The sequence below is a fragment of the Rhinatrema bivittatum genome, chromosome 3, assembly GCF_901001135.1.
Source record: "Rhinatrema bivittatum chromosome 3, aRhiBiv1.1, whole genome shotgun sequence".
In the NCBI taxonomy this organism is placed as follows: Eukaryota; Metazoa; Chordata; class Amphibia; order Gymnophiona; family Rhinatrematidae; genus Rhinatrema; species Rhinatrema bivittatum.
Window position 1 is genome coordinate 501,287,826 of NC_042617.1, and position 24,853 is coordinate 501,312,678.

At 45.2% G+C, this 24,853-nt stretch overlaps 1 long non-coding RNA gene across 1 annotated transcript; it reads left to right on the forward strand.

Annotated features, from left to right (window-relative positions):
* Positions 1-14,801: 14,801 nt before the first annotated feature.
* LOC115088144 lies at positions 14,802-24,554 on the forward strand. The gene is made up of 2 exons (XR_003855711.1): positions 14,802-15,194; positions 23,515-24,554. It is a non-coding gene; the product is annotated as an uncharacterized LOC115088144 (long non-coding RNA).
* Positions 24,555-24,853: the final 299 nt, after the last annotated feature.

A 24,853-nucleotide genomic window follows, 5' to 3' on the forward strand; every position in this document is an offset into this window, starting at 1 on the left:
CCTCTGGAACTCTACCGAATCCTCTTCGTCTACTATCAAATCCACAACATTTCAAAAAATCTCTAAAAACATACTTATTTCAACTAGCATTTAACATCTCACCAATCCACTCATCTTCCACTACTCAATACCAGTCCCCCTCCCTTACCCCTCTATAGTATTTCCTCTCCCCCGTCTATTTTTTTTTTTCAATTATAGTTACAATCACTCCCTTCCCTATCTCCTGAGAATATCCTTCCCTAGATAACTACCAGTCCTTTCCCTGCCCTCCCCTTCCTATGACCACAAAGCGACCCATGGCCCAATCCCCATTTATTAAATTTTTGTTAATTTGTTACTTACAAGTTATATACCAGTTTATGTATTTTATTCTTTTAAGTTATATTTAATTTCATTTATTTCATATTTTTGTAAACTGTTTTGATAAAAAATGTATTTTTAAAAAAACGGTATATAAATGCTTTTAAATAAATACATAAATAAATAAATAAATAAATAGAATAGGAGGCTGTGTGTGTGCAGGCACACTTGGAAAAGTATGTCATTCTTGATGGTGTAACCTCTGTTTAATAAGTGGGTTCCAGTCCCTGTCTGGGTTATTGGGTTCACAAAATTGTGTCAGTTGAGCAGATGATGTAAAGGACCACCTGAAGTGAAGCACTCACAGGGGAGGACTGACCAGCCCTCTCCTGGGATTGGCAAGGCTTCACTGTACTTCTCAGGCACAGAGATTTACCAGGTGACTAGCTGCTAGTCCTTTCTCCACTTGGTGAAAATGCTCCTAACTGAAAAATAAGTCAGACTGAAACTTTAGTAGTGTTTCCACAAGATCTGCATTATTTCCAGGATTTTAGATAGTGGCAAAATCCAACCCATAGGCAATTCACATAAGAAGGAAGGCCCAACAACTGCCAGCATGATTAAAAGGTGAGCTGAAAGAGGTTATTATAGCCAAAAGAATTTCTTTCAAAAAATGGGAAAAGGATCCATATGAAGAAAATAGGAAAAAGCACAAGCACTGACAAGTTAGATGCAAAGTTTTGATAAAGCAGTCCAAAAGTGAATTTGATAAGAAACTTGCCGTAGAGGCAAAAACTCATAATATAAACTTTTTCCAGTACATCCAAAGCAGGAAGCCTGTGAGATCAGTTGGACCGTTAGATGATCGAGGAGTAAAAGGGGCACTTACGGAAGATAAGTTCATTGTGGAAAGACTCAGTGTATTCTTTGATTCAGTGTTTATAGAGGAGGATGTTGGATAGATACCCATGCTGGAAATGGTATTTAATGGTGCTGATTCTGAGGAACTGAAACAATGCACAGTGAACCTGGAAGTTGTAATAGGGCAAACTGACAAATTAAACAGTTGAAAATTGCTTGGAACAAATGGTATATACCACAGAGTTCTGAAAGAACTAAAAAATGAAACTGAAGACCTATTATTAGAATTTGTAACCTATCATTAAAATCATGTGTTGTTCCTAAAAATTGGAGGGTGGCCAAAATCACAGAACATATAGATAGGCATAGTTTAATGGGTCCCAGCTAACACGGATTTACCCAAGGGAAGTCTTGCTTTACCAATCTGCTATACTTTTATGAGGGGTAATAAACATGTGGATAATAGTGAGCTGGTGGATATAGTGTATTTGGATTTTCAAAAGGCATTTGACAAGTCCTTCACAAGACACTTCTGAGAAAATTAAAAAATCATGGGATAGGAGGCAATATCCTTTTGTGAATTGTAAAAAATAGGAAACAGAGACTAGGATTAAATGATAACTTTTCTCAATAGATGAAGGTAAATGGTGGTGTGTCGCAGGGATCTGTACTGCTTTTTAATATATTTATAAATGATCTGGAAAAGGGAACAACAAATATGCGGGCGGATTTTAAAAGCCCTGCTCGCGTAAATCCGCCCGGATTTACGCGAGCAGGGCCTTGCGCGCCGGCGCGCCTATTTTCCATAGGCCACCGGCGCGCGCAGAGCCCCGGGACGCGCGTAGGTCCCGGGGTTTTTTGAAGGGGGCGTGTCGGGGGGGGGGGGGCGGGACCCGATGACGCGGCGTTTCGGGGGTGGGACCGGGGGCGTGGCACCAGCCCGGGGGCGTGGTCCAGGCCTTCGGACCAGCCCCCGGGTCGGAGCACGGCACGCCAGCAGTCCGCTGGCGCGCGTAGATTTACGTCTGCTTCTCGCAGGCGTAAATCTACGGACAAAGGTAAGGGGGGGGGTTTAGATAGGGCCGGGGAGGTGGGTTAGGTAGAGGAAGGGAGGGGAAGGTGAGGGGAGGGCGAAAGAGAGTTCCCTCCGAGGCCGCTCTGATTTCGGAGCGGCCTCGGAGGGAACGGAGACAGGCTGCGTGGCTCGGCGCGTGCCGGCTGCCCAAAATCGGCAGCCTTGTGCGCGCCGATCCAGGATTTTAGAAGATACGCGCGGCTGGTGCGCAAACAAAAGTACGCGAACGCGCTTTTTTAAAAAATCTACCCCATGGTGATCACATCTGCAGTGTATTACTCCATGGCGCAATCACATCTAAAATACTGTGTGCAACTCTGGTCGCCACATCTCAAAAAAGATAGAGCAGAACTGGAAAAGGTTCAGAGAAAGGCAATCAAAATGATAAAGGGGATGGAACTTTTGTACTATGAGGAAAGGCTAAAAAGGTTAAGGTTCTTCAGCTTGGAGTAGAGATAGCTGAGGGGAGATATGATAGAGGTCTTTAAAATCATGAGCTACGTGGAATGGGTAAGTGGGAATCAGTTGTATACTCTTTCAAAAAATAAAAAGACTAGGGAAGACTCCTTAAAGTTAATAAGAGCACATTTTAAATAATCGAATAAAATACTTTTCCACTCAATTCACAATTAAGTTCTGGAATTCATTGGCAGAGGATGTAGTAAAGGCAGTTAGCACAACTGGGTTTAAAAACATATTTGGACAATTTCCTGGAGGAAAAGTCTGTAAATCATTATTAACCAGGAAGACTTGGGGAAAGCCACTGTTTATTCCTGAGATAAGCAGCATGGGATCTGTCTACTATTTGGGATCCTGCCAGGAATTTGTGACCTGGATTGGCCACTGCTGGAAAGAAGATACTGGGCTTCATGGACTCTTGGACAGTTCATATGTTCTTATCTTCCCAGTATGGCAGTTCTTAGGTACTTATCTCACAAAAGATTATCACAACATTCCCATACCCAGTTCTATTTATTTATTGGGATTTACCTCACCCCTTTTCATTGATAATTCTAGGTAAGTTACTTTGAGGGATATATAAGGTATTTCCCTGTCTCCAGAGGCTCTCTGCTTCAACGGCAGGGGAGAAAGACTGATACTTCATGCATATCCAACATAGCTCTCTGCTTCAACGGCAGGGGAGAAATTCTGATGCTTCACTTTCAATGCATGTCCAGCGTGACTCTCTGCTTCAACGGCAGGGGGAGTGAGGGAGGGTGGATCTATATGCAGACAGCATGCTTATTGCAGCGGTTGCTACTGAAGAATATGATTGATCAGATACACAATATTAGGAAGGAAAAATACCCAGACGCCTCTGCTGTACTGTGGCCTGTCAGAGGTGAATGAACTTTGAGTGCCTTTCTGAGCATGACTTGCAGAATATCCCTGAAGTAGACCTACTGGCACCAACATATTCAATGGCAACATTTACTTCATAATACAATGAAGCTGGGTTCGCATGAAACCAGGATGCAAGCTTTTGTCTTACAAATGCCTATCTCAACGGACAGAAACCAGGTGAAAAGAAGATCCTTTGAGGTTACAGTTTTAATTAAATCCTGGTGCCAAGAAACGGAATTCAGGCCTAACTCCTATTGAAGCCACAGACTTGCGATTTGTTTACACAACAAAGAATATCGAGAGAAGAACAGAAGAACACAGTGCATCAAAGCCAGGGTGATAAAGGAACTTTTATGGTGGAAGGGTGGTTTCAGGGAAGACAAGTAAATAGTATGATTTTTACAAATGAATGAAGGGTGGCCTCACAAGCATTTTCTATGCATACTAGGTTATCATGACAACAGCATCATGTGGTTTTGTAGATGAGTTTTTGGGCAGTCATGTGATTCTAGAAACTTCGTAATGATGTATTTTTGACTATATAGGAGAGCCATTCCTGTTATTCTGGGAGATGCTAGTTCTCACAGATAGAGGGCATATAGCATCTCCCAGGAACACTTGTCTTTGACTCCTCTTTTAAGAAGCCAAATAAATTAAATTTAAAAACCTCTTGCTGAGTTGAAGTGTTCTTGTTGCCCTGGCCCTGCGTACAGAAATTATGTACACTACCCCTAACTAACGGCTCGATCCAGTAAGGCCGCGGTAAAAACAGTGAGGTAGTGTCAGGCGCACCCTTCCTCCCCGCACGCACAGTTCTCTTCACTAACTCCCCGATACTCTCCTCTAATCGCATGCAAATGCATGCCGCGGCTGTGAAGCGTTAGGGAAGGGTTATGCCCGCGCAACCCATTTTACTGTATAGGCGCTGTAACAGCGCCTATACAGTAACCTGGGTGCGCTGGTACCTGTCATTTCAAATGACATTTGAAATGACAGGCACCAGGAAGTGTAAAAAAGTTTAAAAAGTGTAAAAAACAAAAAACCTGTGTGTTATATAAAAAAATAAAACAATTTTAAATACCTGTCGGAGGGCCGTGGGTCCAGGCGGCCGGGGGGCGGCGGGCAGCCATCAGCGGCATCCGGTAGTCCCTTCTCCCTTCCTCCCTCCCTCCCCTGCCTGGATGAGCGCCAAAATCGCACGGGCGGGTCGGCAGCGAGGGGGGGGGGGGGCGGGGGGGGGGGGGGGCGGCAGCAGGATCCGGGAGCGGCGGGTAGGCGGCAGCGGGGTCCGGGGGGGGGCAGCGGCAGCGGGGGCCGGGGGGGCAGCGGCAGCGGGGTCCGGGGGTGGCAGCGAGATCCGGGGAGCCAGCAGCGGCAGCATGTTCGATCGGGTAGGCAGCTAGGTGGCAAAGTAAAGATGGCCGCCTGCACGGGAAAATCGTGCAATTGGCCGCTGAAGACGTGACGTCACACCCCGTGACGCCAAACGTCGTGACGTCACGTCTTCAGCGGCCAATTGCACGATTTTCCCGTGCAGGCGGCCATCTTTACTTTGCCACCTAGCTGCCTTTCCGATCGAACATGCTGCCGCTGCTGGCTCCCCGGATCTCGCTGCCACCCCCGGACCCCGCTGCCGCTGCCCCCCCGGACCCCGCTGCCGCCTACCCGCCGCTCCCGGATCCTGCTGCCGCCCCCCCCCCCCGCTGCCGCCCCGCCCGTGCGATTTTGGCGCTCATCCAGGCAGGGGAGGGAGGGAGGAAGGGAGAAGGGACTACCGGATGCCGCTGATGGCTGCCCGCCGCCCACCGGGACCCACGGCCCTCCGACAGGTATTTAAAATTGTTTTATTTTTTTATATAACACACAGGTTTTTTGTTTTTACACTTTTTACACTTACCATAGCAGGCCCGAGCCTTGCTACTTTTTCGTTTGTTTTTTTTTGCCCTGGTCCCGTCCGGTCTCCTGCAGCCCCGTCCGGTCCGGACGGGGCTGCAGGAGACCGGACGGGACCAGGGCGGGTAAGCAATGTTTTACCCTACACTACACTACACTAATTCCTACTAGGGGGAGGCGGTAAACTAGCAGGTTAAGGCCGCGGCAGAACAGCGGGTTACGGAGGAGATAATATCAGCGCCCGTTACAGTATCGCAGGGGAATAGCTAATTCCTTCATTATACAGCTTTTTCGTTCATTTACATGCCGGGTGCGGAAAGGGTTATGCGTCTGTTTTCAGAAGCGATACGGACGCGTGAAACTGGAGACTGTATCGCCGAATTGCCTTGCGCGCCCGAATTGTGCGCTACGAGCACGTTACAGACGGGCAATCCTCGAGCGGATGATACTGGATCGACCTGTAATTAAGCTAGATATTTCACTTAGATGCAGTTCCAACACTGCTCTCTGCATTAATGGTGGGGGTGGAAGGGAAATAGAACCAGAAGGTTACTAAGAGCCAAGAGTAACAGAAAAGTATGAGAAAAAAAAAGTGCGGGGCTTGCTGGGCAGACTGGATGGGCTGTTTGGTCTTCTTCTGCTGTCATTTCTATGTTTCTATCTAAGTTTATACCCAAGGCAATGGAAGTTGAAATGACCCACTCAAAGTCACAAGGGCTGTCAGTGGAATTTGAACCCTGCAGTTCTAGCATCACTGTTCTTGACTAAGGCTCTTCAAACCAAGTGGTTCTGACTGGGAATAGTACAGTGATGGGTTGATGTCCCTGTGTCTCTGAGCAGATTTGATACCAAACTCTTGAACATTACGCAGAGCAAACACCATATAGGTCTTACTCATGGTTCTCTCAATAGTGACCAGAAGTTCCTTCATTGGGAGAAAAATATCTAGATTGTTCTGCTGCATCCTCCTAGGAACGAGCTGGAAAGCCCAGATAAAGAGCTCGGTGGAAAATCGATTTTCTCCATTCAATCATGGAGCTCGCCAAGTGAGACATTACTTCTTCAGCCTCTTCCTGCTGGCTCACACAGAAAATAACTTTAATCATTGTATTGAAGGTGCTACCAAGGCAAGGTTTAGTTGGGGAGAAAATTACATGCATACTTTTGGATTTTCAAAACCAGGCATTTTGTTTTGATTGGAAAAAGATTCTGCAGAAAAAACAGGTGCAGGTGTGTGGGTGTTTTTTCCTTGGGTAATTTTCAAAGTATTTTCCGCTTGTTCTCTCAATTACCTGACAATTATTTACATATCTTTCCACTATATTGCATTGTTCATATAATCTCGTTAATATCTCAATTCAATTTATATCTCTTTGTATATATTTGTAAATATTTTATATTAGTTATCCTATGTATATGCACAGTTAATTTCATATCTTATTTACCCCTTTCCCCCTGCCCCTTTCCCTTCAGTTATATTGTTATTTCCCCTAAGTTTTTATTTTTATCTGTAATGCTCCGCTGCCTACTTCTTGTTTTGTAGCTCAGTTGCAAGTTTATGTTCTATGTAAACCGATGTGAAGTTACTAAACAATGTCGGTATATAAAAACTGCAAATAAATAAATAAATAAATAAATAAATAAATAAAGTAAAAGTACTTGCATGCGTTCCCTTTGAGGACTGGTGTATTGATAAAAAGTACCCACAACTTTTGCATCTATGTGAGTAGAATGAAAATTACCCCCATGGGATTGTAATTTATATGTTTTTCTATTGTGATCCACTGGGAACAAGATTTCTTAGGATCAGCAGAATAGAAGTGTTCATAAATAAATAAATATTTAAATACATAAAAATTAATGGGCTCCAGAGATCTTACATAAAACACTTGTATGTGTGTGTTGGTGGGTTCTCACAACTTGTTTGACCAGTTGCTTAAAGAAATACATACCCTGTTAAAGGCATGACCCAAGAATATCTGGGAGCACCTGGTCACATTGGTATTTCTCACATTGGGGAGCCTTGGGGAGAAGGCAGAGATTTGGATCTCTAGGAAATTACTCTATGAGAAATGCAGATTTGGGAACATAGGAACATAGGAAATTGCCATGCTGGGTCAGACCAAGGGTCCATCAAGCCCAGCATCCTGTTTCCAACAGAGGCCAAAACCAGGCCACAAGAACCTGGCAATTACCCAAACACTAAGAAGAACCCATGCTACTGATGCAATTAATAGCAGTGGCTATTCCCTAAGTAAAATTGATTAATAGCCATTAATGGACTTCTCCTCCAAGAACTTATCCAAAACTTTTTTGAACCCAGCTACACTATGGATGGCCAGATAACTCTCATCTATTAAATTTAAAGGAATGGTTGGGGAGTGAGATAGAAATCACTTAACTCAAGCTCATAACTGCTCTACAGCTATTTGGAATATGAAGAGATTTCCTTGATTAACAACAGTATCCTTTACATTGGGGAGTAAGGAGTTATCCAGCCAGTGGGGCATTGGATGCACTATATATAACTGTAAATATTCTGCCTTCTGTAGCTATTTCTTCTCCCAACCATCATTTCAAGTAAAGCCTATGTTAACTGTGGATTATTCAAGAGCCTTGAGAAATGCTGAGTAATCAACTTCACTAGTAGGGTCTGAAGAGAAACTTCCCTTGAGGGAGAAAGAACCCAAATTTATCCCCCACCTCCTTCTCGGAGAAGACAGAGGAAGGGGGTTCACATGCATTACATAATGAATCACGTCCAATAAACTATTATTAAATGAATAACATTTGGATAAACCTATAATGCTATTGCAGCCATAGGTTTAAGTGGATATATCAGAGGATGCCATACTGAGGAATCCTGAATACTTTTGGGTGCACAGCAACTGAAATTGGTGCCAGTGGCATATGGGAACGTTTACCATGACTCTGAAGTGGGCTGTCACTAATATACAATAGAGATGTGATTTGCAAAACATGTCTTGATACTTTGGAATGAAGATTAATACCTGACCAGCATCATCGGTCTCATTGTTGTACACCTCCATTCACAGACACACATTCGGGTCATTGCTATCAAGTTGACTTTGCATTCTATAGAAAGAACAATAGCACCTGTAACAGCATGTCCTAAAGGGAGCTAATACATAAAACAGGCTGTCAAAGTGCGTATTGACACTGCGAGCTTTCTGCTTAACCCTACCCCTGCAGTAGCCCAGCAAGGCCAAAAAAAAAAAGCAAAAAAAAAAAAAATGACAAGCAGTTCCAAAATACAATTTTCAATTAATGGCATTAACTTGTATTCATTTACTCGTATTTCACTTTATTTTTACGTGCTTGGATTTAGATTTCTGTTATCTTTTTTACTTTATAGTGCCAGCTTCTTGCAGGGGCTTCTGGGGTGTTTAAGTCACTCATTTCCTTGTCACATAAAAGCTGTTGCTGTAGGAAAAATAATGAAAACAAGACACGCCTCATTCCGGCAGTATCACTTGCCTTATCAACAAAGAAAAGATGACAAGAATTGCTTAGCTAATCCCATTCATGTATATTCACACTGAACAAAATAATTCACAGTTCCTGCACCCTAAAGAGTTTACACACTAAAATTTGACCACAAGATGGTAAAGTGACTTGCTGAAGATTAGGCTGTGATTGATGGATAGGAGAATCAATCCAGGATAAGCAGGTTCACAGATCTGTGCACTAATCACTATGGCATGCTACCAGCCATAGACATCAGCCATCCCCAATTCCCTGTCCTGAGTGTCATGAGCACTTTCTTAATGGACATCGGATTCTAGCAAAGATGCAGAGTAGTGGAGAGGTTCCAATAATAATAAAGCTTTATTGGGGTCACGCTCAGGGCCAGAGAGAGCAGGAATTAGGCCCGTGCCAGTTAAGAAAAGTAGGCCCCTATGTGAGGTTCTGATGTGATACTTAATAAGAGAAATCGTTTTCTAAATTTCCCAAATAATTTTTATTTATTTAAGAAGGCTTTACGAGCTTTTATGTTAGCAAATTCTTCAATTTAGAAATAAATATACTTAGCTTTTTTTAAATTTTGCCCAACCAAAGTAGGCCCCTTGAACATTGCAGGCCCTAGCCAAATGGCCATGCTGGCACCCCCTCTCTCCTGGAGTGGTCACGCTTAAAACAAGTACCAAAAATACATATAATGCAAGGGAAGCCTCAAGCTGACTTCCCTCTCATCTTCTTCATGGAGAACAATGTCCATTGCTTCTTCAGCTGATGAACTTGGCGCTTGCATGGGCACACAGAAGAATATCTATACTCCGAGACTGACAAGATATAAAAATGGTCACCAATACTGGGAAGAGGACAGAGGATGCATAACATTGCTCCTGCTGCCCAGGCAGGCAGGAAACAAGTTGTGCAATGCTTTGTTATCTGCATTATCAGGATCAGTTCTAGAGAGTCTAAAATAAAATGTATTGAAAAATATCAGCTTGGCTGTGTGAGAGGACCCCCAACGTTTGATTCCTGTTCCTGTTTAGTGGTAGAAGGATATTTTGGATGGGGGAGACCCAGGGATTTTCATTGTTCAAAGCTTTATATAAAATATTTAAAATGTCTGAAACTGCAGATGGATGGCATTTGGAGTTATGTTAGTTAAAGAGAATGTGGGTTTAGGAACATATTAATGCCTCTGAAGTTGAGGGGTTTTGGTAAGTTGCCTCCTTAAGAGTAATGGGACCACATGATTGGTGAAGAAGTATCCCGGAAAGGTATAAATCCAGGACAAACTGGTGGAAATTGCCCTTTCTAAGTTGGAATTTGGAAGAGACAAATCTCCAGGATGTAGTATCCTGGAGAAGCCTGGGAGTGGGCCCCAGAGGCCCTTCTCATATGGAGTGGGCCTTGTGGGGAATTTTCTCCCCGAGGGAAAAGGCCGGGAGTCCACGTGATTCTTCCCCCTGAGGAACTGGCTGGAATGAGGTGTTGGAGAAGAGCCACCTCCTCCCTCTGAGGAAAAAGTCCTGGAGGAGGAGACAAAGGGATGTCCTGAAATGAGGGGAAAAGGAGTGTGGAGGAGACTGGGAATCCTGCACATTGCTAGTAGTGAAGGCCAGGACAGAGGAAGACAGAGTCCTGAGGTCATGAGGTTGTGAGCAGCCCTTGAGGTCAGGGTGAGTGACTGTATGGGAATTTGAGGATGTGAGTTCCATGTCCCAAAGAAAGGGGAGAGGGATAAAGGTAGAGAGATAGGAGGAAAGTAAGAGGAAGTGAAATAAGGGAGGATTGAAATGATCTAGGTTCTGTTCAAGTGTGACCTGAGAGGAGGGTATTCTGAAACTTTGTGGTGCCACATAAGTTTAAGTAGCCTGTGTTCTACTCTGACTCTGCATCTCATGAATTCTGAGTATTCGGTACAGAATATTATACTCTATGCTAAAATGTACAGAGTTACTTGCTGGAAAAATCCAGGAAAAAATAAAGTTGGGAGGTTTTTTTGAAGCTTGAGACTTTGTTGTTGGAACCTTTATTTATGCCAGCATGAACTGAGAAATAGGGGAACCAGATTCATGGAAGGCAAGATTTCTAGTGCTCTCTCTCATACAAATACACCAAGGCTTCTCACTCCCAAGCTGTCTCTCATACAAACACACACACCAACACACACACACACCCCCACACCCCCCCACACACACACACACTCTATCAGAGCCTCTCCCTCTTTTCTGGGCCTCTTTGCTGCAAGGCCTCTTCTCTGGCCATGTGTGTTGAACTTTGCGCTGGCACTGAGATGGTCAGGCCTCTCTTCTTGGGCCACACGGGTTGAGCTCCGCAATGGCCCTGTCACAGTTGGGCCTCTTCTCAGGTGTCGGGCCATGCCGGATGATCTCCACGACGGCCCTGCAAAAGTCGGGCCTCTCTTCGGACTGCGCAGGATGAGCTCCGCAATGGCCTTTTGATGGTCGGGCCTTTCTTCTCGGGCCACGCGGGATGAGCCTTGCAACAGCCCTGCGACTGTCGTGCATCTCCTCCCGGGCCATATGGGATGAGCTCTGCCACGGTCCTGCAAAGGTCAGGTCAGGCCTTGGGCCACACGGGATGAGTTTTGCAATGGCCCTATATCGGGCATCTCTTCTCAGGCGCCAGGTAACTCTGAGTGGGTGGGCCACAGCCCACCCAGGCCCACCGACGGCTAAGCCATTGATCCATCCTCTAGTGGCATGCCTGGTTTGCAGGATACCAACTCCTTGGAGAGACTACAAGAGGAAAGGGGTCACTGTTGCACTTGGAAGCATGAAAAAACAATGCAGAGACAAGATAAGAGAATGCAATGCAATTACAGAAAGACAAAAGGCAAGCAACATGGCAGACAAAACTCAGGCAACATAGAGATAGCATGTGCCTTTCCACTGCATGCAACAGAGGACCATGCCCAAAGCACTAAAAAGAAACTATTCTGTAGCACATACCACTAAGAGACTTCAGCTAGAGAAAATCACTCAAATGACTATTTATAGTTCTATCTCTTGAGTTCTGGTCCCACTTTCAGCCTGTCCCAAGGGGTCTGTGTACTTTCACTGGCCCAATATGCTTTGAAGACCATATAAAGACAAATATACCAGTAGCATGGAACAGCCTTCCTGAGGGATTGAGGAAAGAGGCCTGTTTTAAATATTTTAAGAAGAAATAACTTATCTTTTTATTCAGGCCTTTAATTAATCCAGAATCTCCTTTACTCTCTAGTTTTATGGCTCTTATGATCATGTGAGATTGACTTTTTATATTTCCTGCCTGTTATTAACTTGTCTATTTTACTATATTTTATGTTTTTAAGTTTTGGTTTGTTCTCATTGTTTGTACAATTTTTATTCTTTTACTTATGTTATGAAATTAATGTTTCAAGTTCATTTATGAATATTTGACTGTGAGAGGCTTAGAACTATGGATAATGTGGCATACAAATGCTTTAATAAATACATAAATAATAAAGAAGAGAACCCAGACAGTCTCTGTCTCCAAGGGCCCAAAGTTGTTGGTAGTACTCCCACCTCCATTATTAGAAACAACCCCTGCCTTATAAGACTTAAGGTGGTGTCAGTGTCTCTGCTCCAATGATCAGTTGAATGTGTGTACAGTTGTTGAATGTCCATACAGTTATTCAATCCCATATTTTACAGGCCTCTACCTACAACCTCCGTCACACATGGCCAGAAACCAACAGTGGGAGGAAATAAAATATTATCGATTCCGCATTTCTCGCACAGGTGCGACATAAACATCCTTGCCCCTCAGGTCAACCCCATCCCCTTAAGCAAATCCCAGGAGAGACAGAGAACATGTTATTGTCATCAGCCTCCTTTTATTCCTGGCCTCAGTAGCTCCTGCTCCCTGCCTCCTACCCTTAGATGGGCTTTTTTTTCCCTGCCAGCTCCCAACTCGTGTACAACAGCGAAACCTTAGATGTGCTATGAAAGTTTAGCTCCCTGGTCACAGCTGCTGTTGGAGCAGTCTTCCTCTCTCTATCCCCCTCCCCCTCCATCTCCTCTGCATGATGGCCTCCCTCCAGCAGGAGGAGTCAGCAAGCAGTGCTCCTTACCTACTGCTGCTGCCACCTCCTCCTCCTCAGCCGGTGTCCCACTGAAGCTGGAACTTGTGCAGTTGATGGATCTCACAAGACCACAGGAAGCTGGCAGCGGAGGAGGCGGCAGCAGCAGCAGGTAAGGAATGCTGTTTGCCTGATGGAGAGGATCATGAGGGGGAAGGGAAGATGGTAATGGTGGTGGGGGGGCAGTATGGTAGGGTGGAAAGAGAAGGGAAAGTGGGGATGCTCTGGAGGGAGAATGGAAGGAAGGCAAGGTGGTGATGCTGGGAAGGAGTTGGGGGGGGGGGGGGGGAAAGGAAGATGGTGATGCCTGGGGATGGGGAGGGGGGAGGGAAGTGGTGCTTGCAGGGGGTGGGGAGGAGGGGAGGGAAGGGAATGTGATGATGCCAGATATTGGGGAGAAGGGTGGGATGAGGATGGGGAGAGAGAAGGTTATGATGCCAGGGAGGGAAGGTGATGGTATGCTGTAACAAATTTAACTCAGTGCTGAGTGTGCCACTTTACTACAGGAGGAAAGAGGGGAAGAACCCCAGTGCCACGCTAAATTAATGGCACGCCCATCTAAACAAGTCTGAAGGTTTTGGTGTCCTTTTCTTTTCTTTCTTGGAAAGTATTCACATTCTTATATAACACCGTGTGGGGTCTGTGCAGTACAGCGATTCTCACCCCAGTCCTTAGGACTCAGCCAGCCAGTCTGTTTTTTAGGATATCCACAATGAATATGCATGAGCTAGCTATGCCCACACTACCTCCACTGTATGCAAATCTATCTCATGCATATTCATTGTGGGTCTCCTAAAACCCAGACTGGCCTAGTGTGTCTCAAGGATTGGGCTGAGATTCACTGGTGTAGTAGGCAGGCATCGTAATGGGTGGACCACAGGGGCTATGGCCCGACGAAAATTTGACCCTTCCAGCAGAATCACTGCAGGAAATCTGGGGCCAGATCAGGCAGGCAGAAGCGGTTTGGAGGCAGGCAGAGGAGAGCAGGAGTGCGTCAACCACATCCTCCACCGTGGCAGCTGGTCCTAACTGCTGCTTTGAACAGCCAGGCCACTCCGAGCAGCAGTCAGGCCACGGCCCGAGGCACCACCGCCCTTCTCCTCCTCCTGATCAGCATGGGGAGGGGGGAGAAGGAAGGAGAATGGTTCTGGGGGAAAAAGAAGGAAAGAGCAATAAGGGAATGAAACTGGGAGAGAGAGAGGGGTGACGCAGGAGAAAGAGAGAGATGGGGAGAGTAAGTGGGTGGCAGGGAAGAGAGATAGAAAGAGAGGGAGTGGGGGCAGGGGAAAAGAGAGAAATGGGAGAGAAAGAAAATGGTATGGGGTCAAGGAGGGGAGAGAAAGTTTGGGGGTGGAAGAGAAGGGGCGTGGGGGGGGGGGGGGGACAGAGGGAGGGGGTGAAGGGGGCAGAGCTTGGTTGGCTTGCCCTCCCCAACCAAAATGGTACTCTTCTGTCCCTATAGTAATAGCAATTCATTCCCCCTGTAGCTGAGAAGGGAAAGACAAGCTGCTGTCCATTTTAATTGTTCTGCTCCCTGGGTTACCGATTGGCTCCATTTATGCTGGTTAGGCTGATCCAGTCCTAGTTTTATCCCTCCTGTGTGCATGTGTGCATGGACTTTCAGTTCTCATGTCCTTCAGAAAAGCAGATGTGCACATCCATGCACAGCGTACATTAAAGCCCGGCTTGGATGAGCCTGCCTTGAAAACCTGGAGTCTGCTGGTAACCCTGTCAGGGGTGCCGAGGATCTGCTCGGTGCGGTGAAATACTGTCCCTAGAACAGGGATACTTTTCTTGTAACAGGAACAGAAGCATTAGGTCAGGCACATGCACACACACACACACAGTCACACACCTGGGCATCGCCTGCTTACTGAGCTGTCCTGAACATAGCAGAAACACACCCTGTTCTCCGAGGCTTGGAAAGTGTTTGCTGTTTCCAAGGCTCACATCTGTCATTATTTCATAAGCTGTGGAGCTTTATAAATACAGGGGATCTCCCTCCTTCCCCTTTCACTGAACGGGACCTGCCTCCTCTCCTGCCGCAGCGTCCGCTCACTTCAGCCGAAGCTATGAGGACCCCCTTCCTTGTCCTGCTGTTTGCTGTCCTCTTCTCCGTCACCCAGGAACAGCCAGGTAAAGTATTAATTACAAAACAACAACAACAATAACACCATCCAAAGAGAACAGGGGGGCTCCTGACCTTACCCGGCAAGGGCTATATTGTTCTTCTAGAGTACTAGCAAACATTCACACGAAATACTGACAAAGTTGTTATATATATAATGGAATGATCACGTTTCTGGAGGGAATCTCTGGAATGTAAGAAAGCATTAAAAGCTTTCTTTTTAAACAGGCATTTCAGGATCAAGAATCCATCAATCCTTCCTCCCAGCTTTAAGTTTTACACGGCTTCTGCGTTCCTTCCAGCGGGACGCTGTCAGGATTGCTTTTCTAATCAGCTTAGCTGTAGTTTTGTATTTTTTTTTCCTGTTTTGTTTGATTTGAATTATGTATGGTTTTTTTTAGTTGTTTTTTTTGTAATCTGCCCCGAAATTTGGAGGGCCCCGGGCTAGAAATATGTTTAAATAAATACAATAAAATAAATTGTGATTGTATCCTGAAGGGTGGCAGGGGAATGGGGCAGTTCCAAACGCTGTACAATGCGTTTACAAAAATCGTCCAACAGTCCAACCGACTCCCTCGCAGGCTTCCTGCTTCGGCTATATTTAAAAAAGTTTTTATTGTGAGTTTTTGCCTCTATGGCCAACTTCTTTTCAAATTCTCTCTTAGCCTGTCTTATCAATGTCTTATATTTAACTTGCCATTGCTTATGCTTAATCCTATTTTTTTCTGGTGGATCTGCTTTCCAGTTTATGAAGGAAGATCTTTTGGCTAAAATAGCCTCTTTCACCTCACCTTTCAACCATGTCAGTAATCATTTTGCCTTCCTTCCACCTTTCTTTATACCTGGAAAACTAGCATAAGTGCTCCTTTTTCAGTTTTATAATTAGAGTAATTTACATTAATGCATTTTTAGGAATTGTTCAGATATTTTAAGTACTTTGTTCTACTGCTTACAATGTTGCAAATGCGATAACTTTATTAATTGTTGGTTTCACAGGTGAAAGAGTGCAGAAAATACATTTTGGGGCATATTTAAAGTTCCGGCACTAGAAGGGCAAAAACGTGCAAGGCAGTCTGCTTGCATAATCTGCCTTTCCTAAAAGCAGGGCTGGGCTTTTTCCTGAAAATGTAAAATTCAAGGGCTGGGCATGTATTTTGTTTATGCAGTTTATTTTTGGTGGACTCTTTTTCCCTTCCAGAAGTTGAAAGACGTTAAATCCGGGGGGGGGGGGGGGGGGGGGTGTCTGCTGTTTCTAATTGTGCAAGATAACTGTCTTGTGAGCTTTCTTCCATTTTTTTAATTTACTTTTTTTTTTAACCTAATTCCTAACTCTAGCCCTTATGCTTTCAATTTCTACACCTGAGCCATCAATTAGATGGTTGCTTTCTGCATGTGTCTCAGTCCCCAGTGGAAAGAGAAAACTAGGACTACTCCCAGTTTACAACTAAACACTAAAAACTCTCCACCATGAGTATTTTAATCTCCATGCTCTCCATTGTAGTCCTAACCTATTAATGATTCTTGGTTCCTGTTTCTGTCTAGTTAAGAATGTGTATAAAATTAGCTCATCAAGAGCCACTCTTTACACCCAGGGGAATTATGCACTAAAAACATTGAAAATTATGTGCAGAAAAATTCAAAACCTTGTAAAAATAAATATTTTTATTTTTTACACTATAGATTAAACAGAACAGTATATAATACTATTAGAACCTTTTTTCTTACAAATATATGCAGGTACATTTGCATTGAACAATTATGAGAACATATATTTCTGGAAACAGAGACAGCAGGCTACCTTAGCTGTTCACTTCTCACATATGAACACAAAAATTGTGAAGGCACCATCTTGGAGTATTGGCCCCTTCCTCTTCCATCAGGTCCCCTCCTCTGACCTCACTCCTCTTCCCTATCAGTTATCACATTCCTCCCCATCAGGTACTCTACTCTCCCATGAGGTCCCCCCCCTTCCCATGAGGTCCCCCTCCTCTGACCTCACTCTTCTCCCCCCATCAAGCACCACATTCCTCTCCCTAGGCCTCTTCTCACATGAGGTCCCCTTTCTTCCCTCCCATCTCCCCCATCAGAACCCCTCCTCCAAACTTTCCCCCATCAGATCCCCCTCCCCATCCTCCCTGCCAGGCACCCTTTTCTACCACGAGGTTATCCCCTTACTCCCTGTTGTTAAGGCAAAGTTTTCTGCCACTAGGTCCTCCCCTCCCTCTCCTCTCAGGTTCCCTCTTCTAACCACCCTCCTCTCCCCCATTAGATTTCACCATCCTCCCTGCCAAGTACTCTCCTTTCCCATGAGGTCCCCACTTAAGGAACTTTCCTCTTGTATCATGTCCCCTCCCCTTCCCATTAGGTCCTCTCCTCTGACCACCCTCCTCTATCCCATCAGGTTTCTCATTCCTCCCCTCAGCCACCCTCCTCTCCCACAAGCTTCTACCCTTCCTCTCTCCTAGGCAACCTCCTCCAGGCCATCTCCTCTTCCCCATCAGGTCCCTGCAAGCTACTCCCCTCTTAGGTACCCTTCTCGCCCATTGACTTCCATTGTCCCAGATTCCAATTCCCCTCCTCTGAGCGTCCTCCACTCCCCCATCATTCAAAGCCCTCTCCCCTGCCCCTTTATGACATCCTCCTCTTCCAATGGCCCTCCATTCCTCCTCCTTCTCCCCACCAGGCAATGAGGCTGCAGCCACTGTAGCAGCTGCAGTAAAAATCAATGTTGACTGCTTTTCCTACCCTCACCACCATGCCTGGGGCAGCTGGTGGTGACTGAGCATGCAGGTCTTCTCTCATGGTGCTGACAGTCTGCAGCAGGACTGCAGGTTGCAGGGTGCATCATGAAGGGCACAGAGTTGTTTCTTTCAGCAGAGCAGGTGAATGGTGGGACAGTGACATCACAGGATACATATAGGGCCTCCCAGAAGGCATCAGTATGCAAAGGCACATTCAGGACCTGCGCCACAAACCCAGAAATACTGAAGACAGGAAAAAGTATGGGGAATTACAAGATTATATGGGTATTTATTTATTTATTTATTTTTAGATTTTTATATACCGGTGTTCCTATATGAAATAAAGATCACATCGGTTTACATTGAAACAGAACATGAAAATTGCCAAAAGGCATTACATAGAACAAGGTTATGAAACTTGGAACAGTGTACATAAGTTCAAAATTTAACAATAACGTTGTAACATTGATGACCAAAAGATAAAGGAGAAAAAAAAAAAAAAGACTTAAACAATTAAGTTGACAGGTCTTATTGAGCATAAAAATTATAACGTATAAGTGAGAAAGTCTCAAGTGTCCTGCAGCAAGAGATTAGATACCGAAGTAGGTAGTGGTATGGAAAATGGGGGTTTGTGAAGAAGATATGTTCTTGCTGGTTGGAGGGGAAAAAATGATGATCATGGTCCTGGAAAAGCTTGGCTAAAGAGCCAGGTTTTAAGTTTTTTTTTGAATGAAGAGTGGCAGAACTCAAGCCGAATGTCTGGTGGGAGCGCATTCCATTGAATTGGGCCTGCTGTACTTATTAATTAAGTACTTATTAATTGGGTACTTATTAATTAAGTACAAAATTATGCATGCACATAATCACATAATTACTCAGGGTGTAACTATTGTAAATGATGGAATAACTGCACTGGGAAATGAATGGGAGCTTTGTCAATGAGTCATAATGTCTGATATACCATACTGGACAAAATATAAAATTACCCCATAAACCAGAGCCAGGAGAAAAAAGTTAAGTCAATTCTGTTTTTATTATTATAACAACAAGTGAAATAGTACAGCACAACTGTTACGAGCGTGCCCAGGGGCCCTGGGAAGGGATGCGGAGGTGTGATCACTTGCTCCTGAGAGAGAGAGTGAGCCCTTGGCCCACGGGGCGACCCAGGGAGGAGCCCCAAGACATGCCCTGAGGGAGGTGAGCATGTACTGTCATGGGCGAAACAAGAACACAGGAGATGAAGGAAACAGGGTCAGCCCCCCGCTGAGCCAACAGGCACCTGAAAGGTCAGACGGAGGCAGAGGGCTGGAGACAAGAGACAAGGAACCGGAGTAGAAGGCTCTAGATCCTAGAATATGTAAGAGAGTCTGAGTGCCGGATGGAGGCAGGAACTCCTGGAACTTGGATGAGTCAAGGACTCCTGGACATGGGTTAGACGAGACGAGACTCTGGAGACTTGGACAAGATGAGACTCTTGGAGACGGGAGAGACGAGGCTCTTGGAGACCTGGGAAAGACGAGGCTCTTGGAGACTTGGGAGAGACGAGGCTCTTGGAGACTTGGGAGAGACGAGGCTCTTGGAGATGAAGAAGAGGAGAGACGAGGCTCTTGGAGATGAAGAAGAGGAGAGACGAGGCTCTTGGAGACGAAGAAGAGACGAAACGAGGCTCTTGGAGATGAAGAAGAGACGAGGCTCTTCGAGACTTGGAAGAGACGAGACTCTTGGAGGCTTGGAAGGTGCTGTCCCTCAGGGCACCCTACACAGCCCAATGTGGATTGGTCTCAGACCACCCTGTCCCGCTGCGTGCCCTACACAGTCAGGGGGGGCTGGTCATGGACCACGCGGAGAGTGGAGCAAGCACAAGATGGAGAAGAGGGTCTGGGCAGCACTTGGGAGAAGTCCAGCCGGAAGAGGATTCCAGTCACTTGAAGATGGACACCGAATGAGATGGATTACTCCTGAGAAAGTCGGCTGGAGATGAAGTCCAGGGGACAGCAAGGCTGCTAACGGATTCTTCAGGATCAAGGTGAGGAATGAAGGAAAGCGGTATATGAAAGAAAGGTACCTCAGATGCTAGCCATCTGGACATCTGGACCCCTGGTCATCTGGATCTCAGAATGAGTAGACATCTGGGCTTCTGAACATCTGGACAGATGGACAACAGGAAGAGTGGGATTCTGGACAAGAGAGATCAGAAAGTCTTAGACAAGAGGATGAACGGACATCAGGACGAAGGATATCTGGACATCTGGATCTCTGAACGAGTGGACATCTGGACATCATGAGGATGATCCGATGAGGGATGAAACCTGGAGCGTCGGATGGAGACAACAAGAAGACATGAGACATGAAGTCTTCCAGACAGGAGCAGCAAGATGGACCATGATGGAAGTGGTGGAACTCCATGGATGAAGGAGAAGCTCCATGGAGTGTGTAACTCCATGGATGGTGTTGTAACACCATCCAAAGGCACTGAGGAACTGAAGCAGGGCCTTTATATAGGGCAGGACCAGGAAGAGCCCTGAAGACGTCATCCGGAGGGCAGACGAGTATTTCGTGTCTCTGGCCCTTTAAGAAGAGGAGAGAGGCGCACACCTGTCCCTAGAGGGAGCCCTGGAGGAAGATGGGAGGAGCCGAGGCCTGCAGCGGTGTCCCCGGGATGACGGCACAACCGACGGCCATGCTCTGATGGGGCCAATGCCTCCAGTGGAGGGACGCCACTGACGCTATCCTTTGCTGCCTATGCGCATGCACACATCTGTTTTTAATTTAAAGGGCCCATGGCGGGAAATCTCCTGCAGCACCCACTGATGATGTCACTACCTTCAGCCATTAAAAGGGTCATGCTTTCTTCAGTCCAGTGCCTCGGCAATAGGTCGACTACTTCTGGTAGAAGTGCTTTGCCTCTGCTTGTTCCTGATTGTTGTTCCTGAGTTTCTGCTCTTCATTCCTGAGTTCCTAGTGTCCTGTTCTCGTTTCTTTGGTTCCTGTTGTGGCAGTCTTGGTCTGTGTTTCTGAGTTCCTTGTCTTTGTCTTCCCCGTGGTCAGTCTTCAGTTCTTCATCATTTCTATGGTCAGCCTTCAGTTCCTCATCTTCAATGTCTTTCCTGCCCACCTGTGCTGTTCCTTGCCTCCCTGTCTGCTCTCCGATCCTTGTCTCCCTTGGATGGATCTCTGGTTTGACTTCAACTTGGAACTTTGACTCTGACTGAACTCCATCTGCCACTGACTACTGCCTGGACCTCGACTCTGACCAAACTTTGGCTGCCACAGAGCACTGCCTGAACCTTGACTCTGATTCAATGCTGCCTGTCCTGACTGCTGCCTGTGACTCCACTGCTTCAGCCTACCCCAGACCCTGGCTTGTGATCCAATGACTTTGACGGATCTTCATCTCTACTTTAGAGGCCCCAGCACCCAAGGACCCCAGCACCCAAGGGTTCAACCTAAGGGGAACAAGGGCTGGTATAGGTGAAACTCCAGTTGGGTCTCTGCCACAGCCAGCTCTGCCAGTTGATGGTGGGGACCAGCAAGGTTTCTCCCTCTAGGTTTTATCAACTCCACCTTGGCCCAAGAGTCCATGCCTGCAACACCATGTTTCTGTTTTTCCACTGTTGCACTGCATATATTGGTGTTTCCAATTGTTTTTTGTCTGCATGTTTCTATTTATTCTCTTTATTCTGTATTTGGTGAGGGTGTGTCTCTGTTCTGCATGTGTGATTAAGGTGAGGTTTTCTGTTAGCATATAATTTCTGAGTAGGAATCTATAGCAGCCTTTCTTGTTCTCTTTTCCTAATAGGAAGTGTATTTGTGTTTTAGGGCCTGGTGTAATATTTATAGTGTTGCTTTTTCATAGGTAGGGTTGTTACTGTTTGAGCGCTAGCAGTTAGTGCTGTTTTGGTATGGGAGTTTACTATATTGTAATTATAATTCAATTTACTCATGGCTTTTTCAGGGCTGAGCCCACCCAACACGGCATAGGCCCAATTCCATATGGGTTCCTTTTTAACAGGGTTTTCTGTTTCATATAAAATCTTATGCATAATTTTTAATTGTGTGTGGGGAGGGTGTGACTTGGGGGTGGGGCAGGTACAAGGCTGTAAGGGGGAGAGTGGCGCTGACGAGCAGCATGCTGGGATTTCATTTTGAATTTCTTGCATGTGCTTTCTGGTTTGACTTTTTATTTGCTACAAAGCAGGTGCAAAGTCTGTGGCTGTGCAAGTACTCCTGGTTCCAGCTGGCCCCCAGATTTTCAAAGAGAAACTTCATAGGCAGTTTCCCAGCCTCTTGCATTATGTACATTGGATACGTCTGATGATACTGAATCCTCTCAGCTAGCCATAAGCTACTGATACAAATATTTTGCATGCTCATTATTTCAGCATTGGAAACCTGACTAATTTAAATATGGTGAGCAATATTTGATGCTTGGACATATAAATATTTTTGTTTGTGAACCTTTTGATGAGTCTAAGTTTTAATATGAATGTCATTTTGAATCCAGATTAGAATTGTAGATAAGAGCGGTTTATTTATTTATTTTTATAATTAAATAAGATTCATGGCTCCAGGATCTCCGAACTGGTTGCGATTGAGCTGGAAGCCCAAAGGAGCAGGAGGAAACTGCCAGGGAAAAATAGAAATTTAAAACCCCTACATGTAAGAAATTTCCCCAGCTCATGGTGCTCTATATGGTGCTCAGGGTGAGGGCACACTTTTTCATTTGGCCATAAGAAGTCACAAAAGGCCTGGCTACAGCTCTGGGTCCAGGAATGGAGAATCTTGCTCCACCTTTGACTTCTCTCTCTCCTCTCTTCCAAACCTGGGGACAGGATCTTCTAGTGCTTATGGCCGACATCACTGGTGATACAAACACCGAGCTCTGCGGCCAGTTGTACCAGGGTGGCCATAACAGCTGCTGCAAAGAGCTTATTTTTTTCTCCTTTTTTGTTTTAGTAAACACGGTAGCTTTGCCAAAGCCCTCAATTTTTTTTTTCAGCCAAACTACATCATTTACTCTATTGAAGGATGCCTGAACCATTTACCTAGAGCAATAGGAAGTCCCCAAACGTTGGATCTGCACAGGAACAATGAGTTGCGTATTAATAACAAAGTGGTTGGAGACCGAGATCTAAACCCTGTCTGGGGTAGAGACTGTAAGGAGAGCTCTTAGGGCCTCAGTTGTGGTCGATAAGACGGTGTAGTGGTCAACCGCTAGCCCAAGAGGGGTTCCGAGCCAGGCAGGCTGAGCAGGGCACATCCGCAGCTGTGCACTAGAAGAAGTGGCCGAGAGTGGCCGCTGCACACCGCAGCTCATGACCTGACTTTGCCATAAAAGGGACGGGGTGGTAGAGAAGAGGTGGAGCAGGGGCCCAGGGATGCAGGCAGCATGCAGGCAGAGATAGCGAGCAACTTTCATGGGGGGCCGAGAAAGCCAGAGCTCAGGAGGATATTGAGCCGAGGCTGGCTAACAGTGTACAGACACGGCAGGAGGAGACTGTAATGCCGCCTCTGATACCCAATCAGTGACAATGCTTACCACATTAATAACTGAATGCTACACATTTTCTGGACTTTCTCATTTCAGGACAGACCTGCCCCTACAAAGATCTGATCCCTCTCTGTCCTATACTGCAGTGGAATTGTGAGGACCAAGTGATTGAGAAACTTTGCATGGCCACCTGCAACTGCCTTTCTATACCCTGATAAGGCCAAGGGGGCTGGAAGGAGAACGGCATTTACAAGACACCCATCCTCAGTCCTTGTGCATCCATTTGATTCTGCTGTTAAAAAAATAATAATAATAATGAGCTTGCATCACGTGAGAAATCGCTTCTGCTATTTCCTTCTTTACTGAGAGCGGCTTCAGGGCAAAGATCGCTATCTTCAACCTTCAACATCTGCTTAGCTCTTTTTTTTTTTTTTATTGTAACTATGGAACTTTTTAAAGACTTTTTTTTTCTGATAAAATGACATCCAGTAAGTTTCTTTTTTTCATAAACTGCCATCTAGTTCTACAATTCTATTTTTCCCCCTGCTCCAGTTTCTGATGTTTCAGCGTTCCTCTGTAACATCTTCCCTACAGCAACGGTCCTGTGCAATAAATCTCCTGCGGGAACCACAAGTTTTACACGGCAGCCCCTCTATTACATAGGTTGTTTTTTTGCTTTTCCACAAGATAAGTAATTAGGAATACACAGAACTGTGCTGTATTTGTTTTTCTGTATTAGAATTCGGTTAGACATTTTCTTTGACAATATTAATCACAAAGGTTAACAGTATATTAAAAGCAGTGCTGATTTTTTTTTTTTGTTGGATCATGCCAGGTTGCTGGTCTAGAACCTTTTTTGAGCTGCGAGAAATTGCTTCCTTTTCCTCTACTACAGAGGAAGTGAAGATGGTGGAGACCATGACTGGGCCCTGACCTGTACCTTTAATTTTAAAAAAATCATCACTGATTAAAAGTCGAGTACAGTATTAGTAAATCTCAGAGAACAGATTATTTCCATTATCCTTGCAAAATAAAAGAGTTGCTGATGTTTTGGAGCCATATCCACTGTGCTTGACAAATGTTATCGTTCAGTCTTTATATAAAACATCCCCCATGTGGATGGGGGCAAGTGTGAACAAAGTGGAGTTATTATTTTTTTTTATTATTTTATTCAGTAGAATGTACATTACAACAGTCTTCAAAAACACATGGGGTTCAAGTCAGGAAACTCAACACTGTATGTTCAAAACCTTTAACAGAATATATCTAGCTTCCAATAGGCATGCTTGCAGTTTTTAAAATATATAAATGCAACAGAGCACACTCCTCGCCCCCATATGTCTAGAATTCATCCCATGCATCCAGCTCTTCATTCATCCTACCCATCCACACAATTCCCCTAACGCCCATACACTCTCCCATCCACTTAACACAC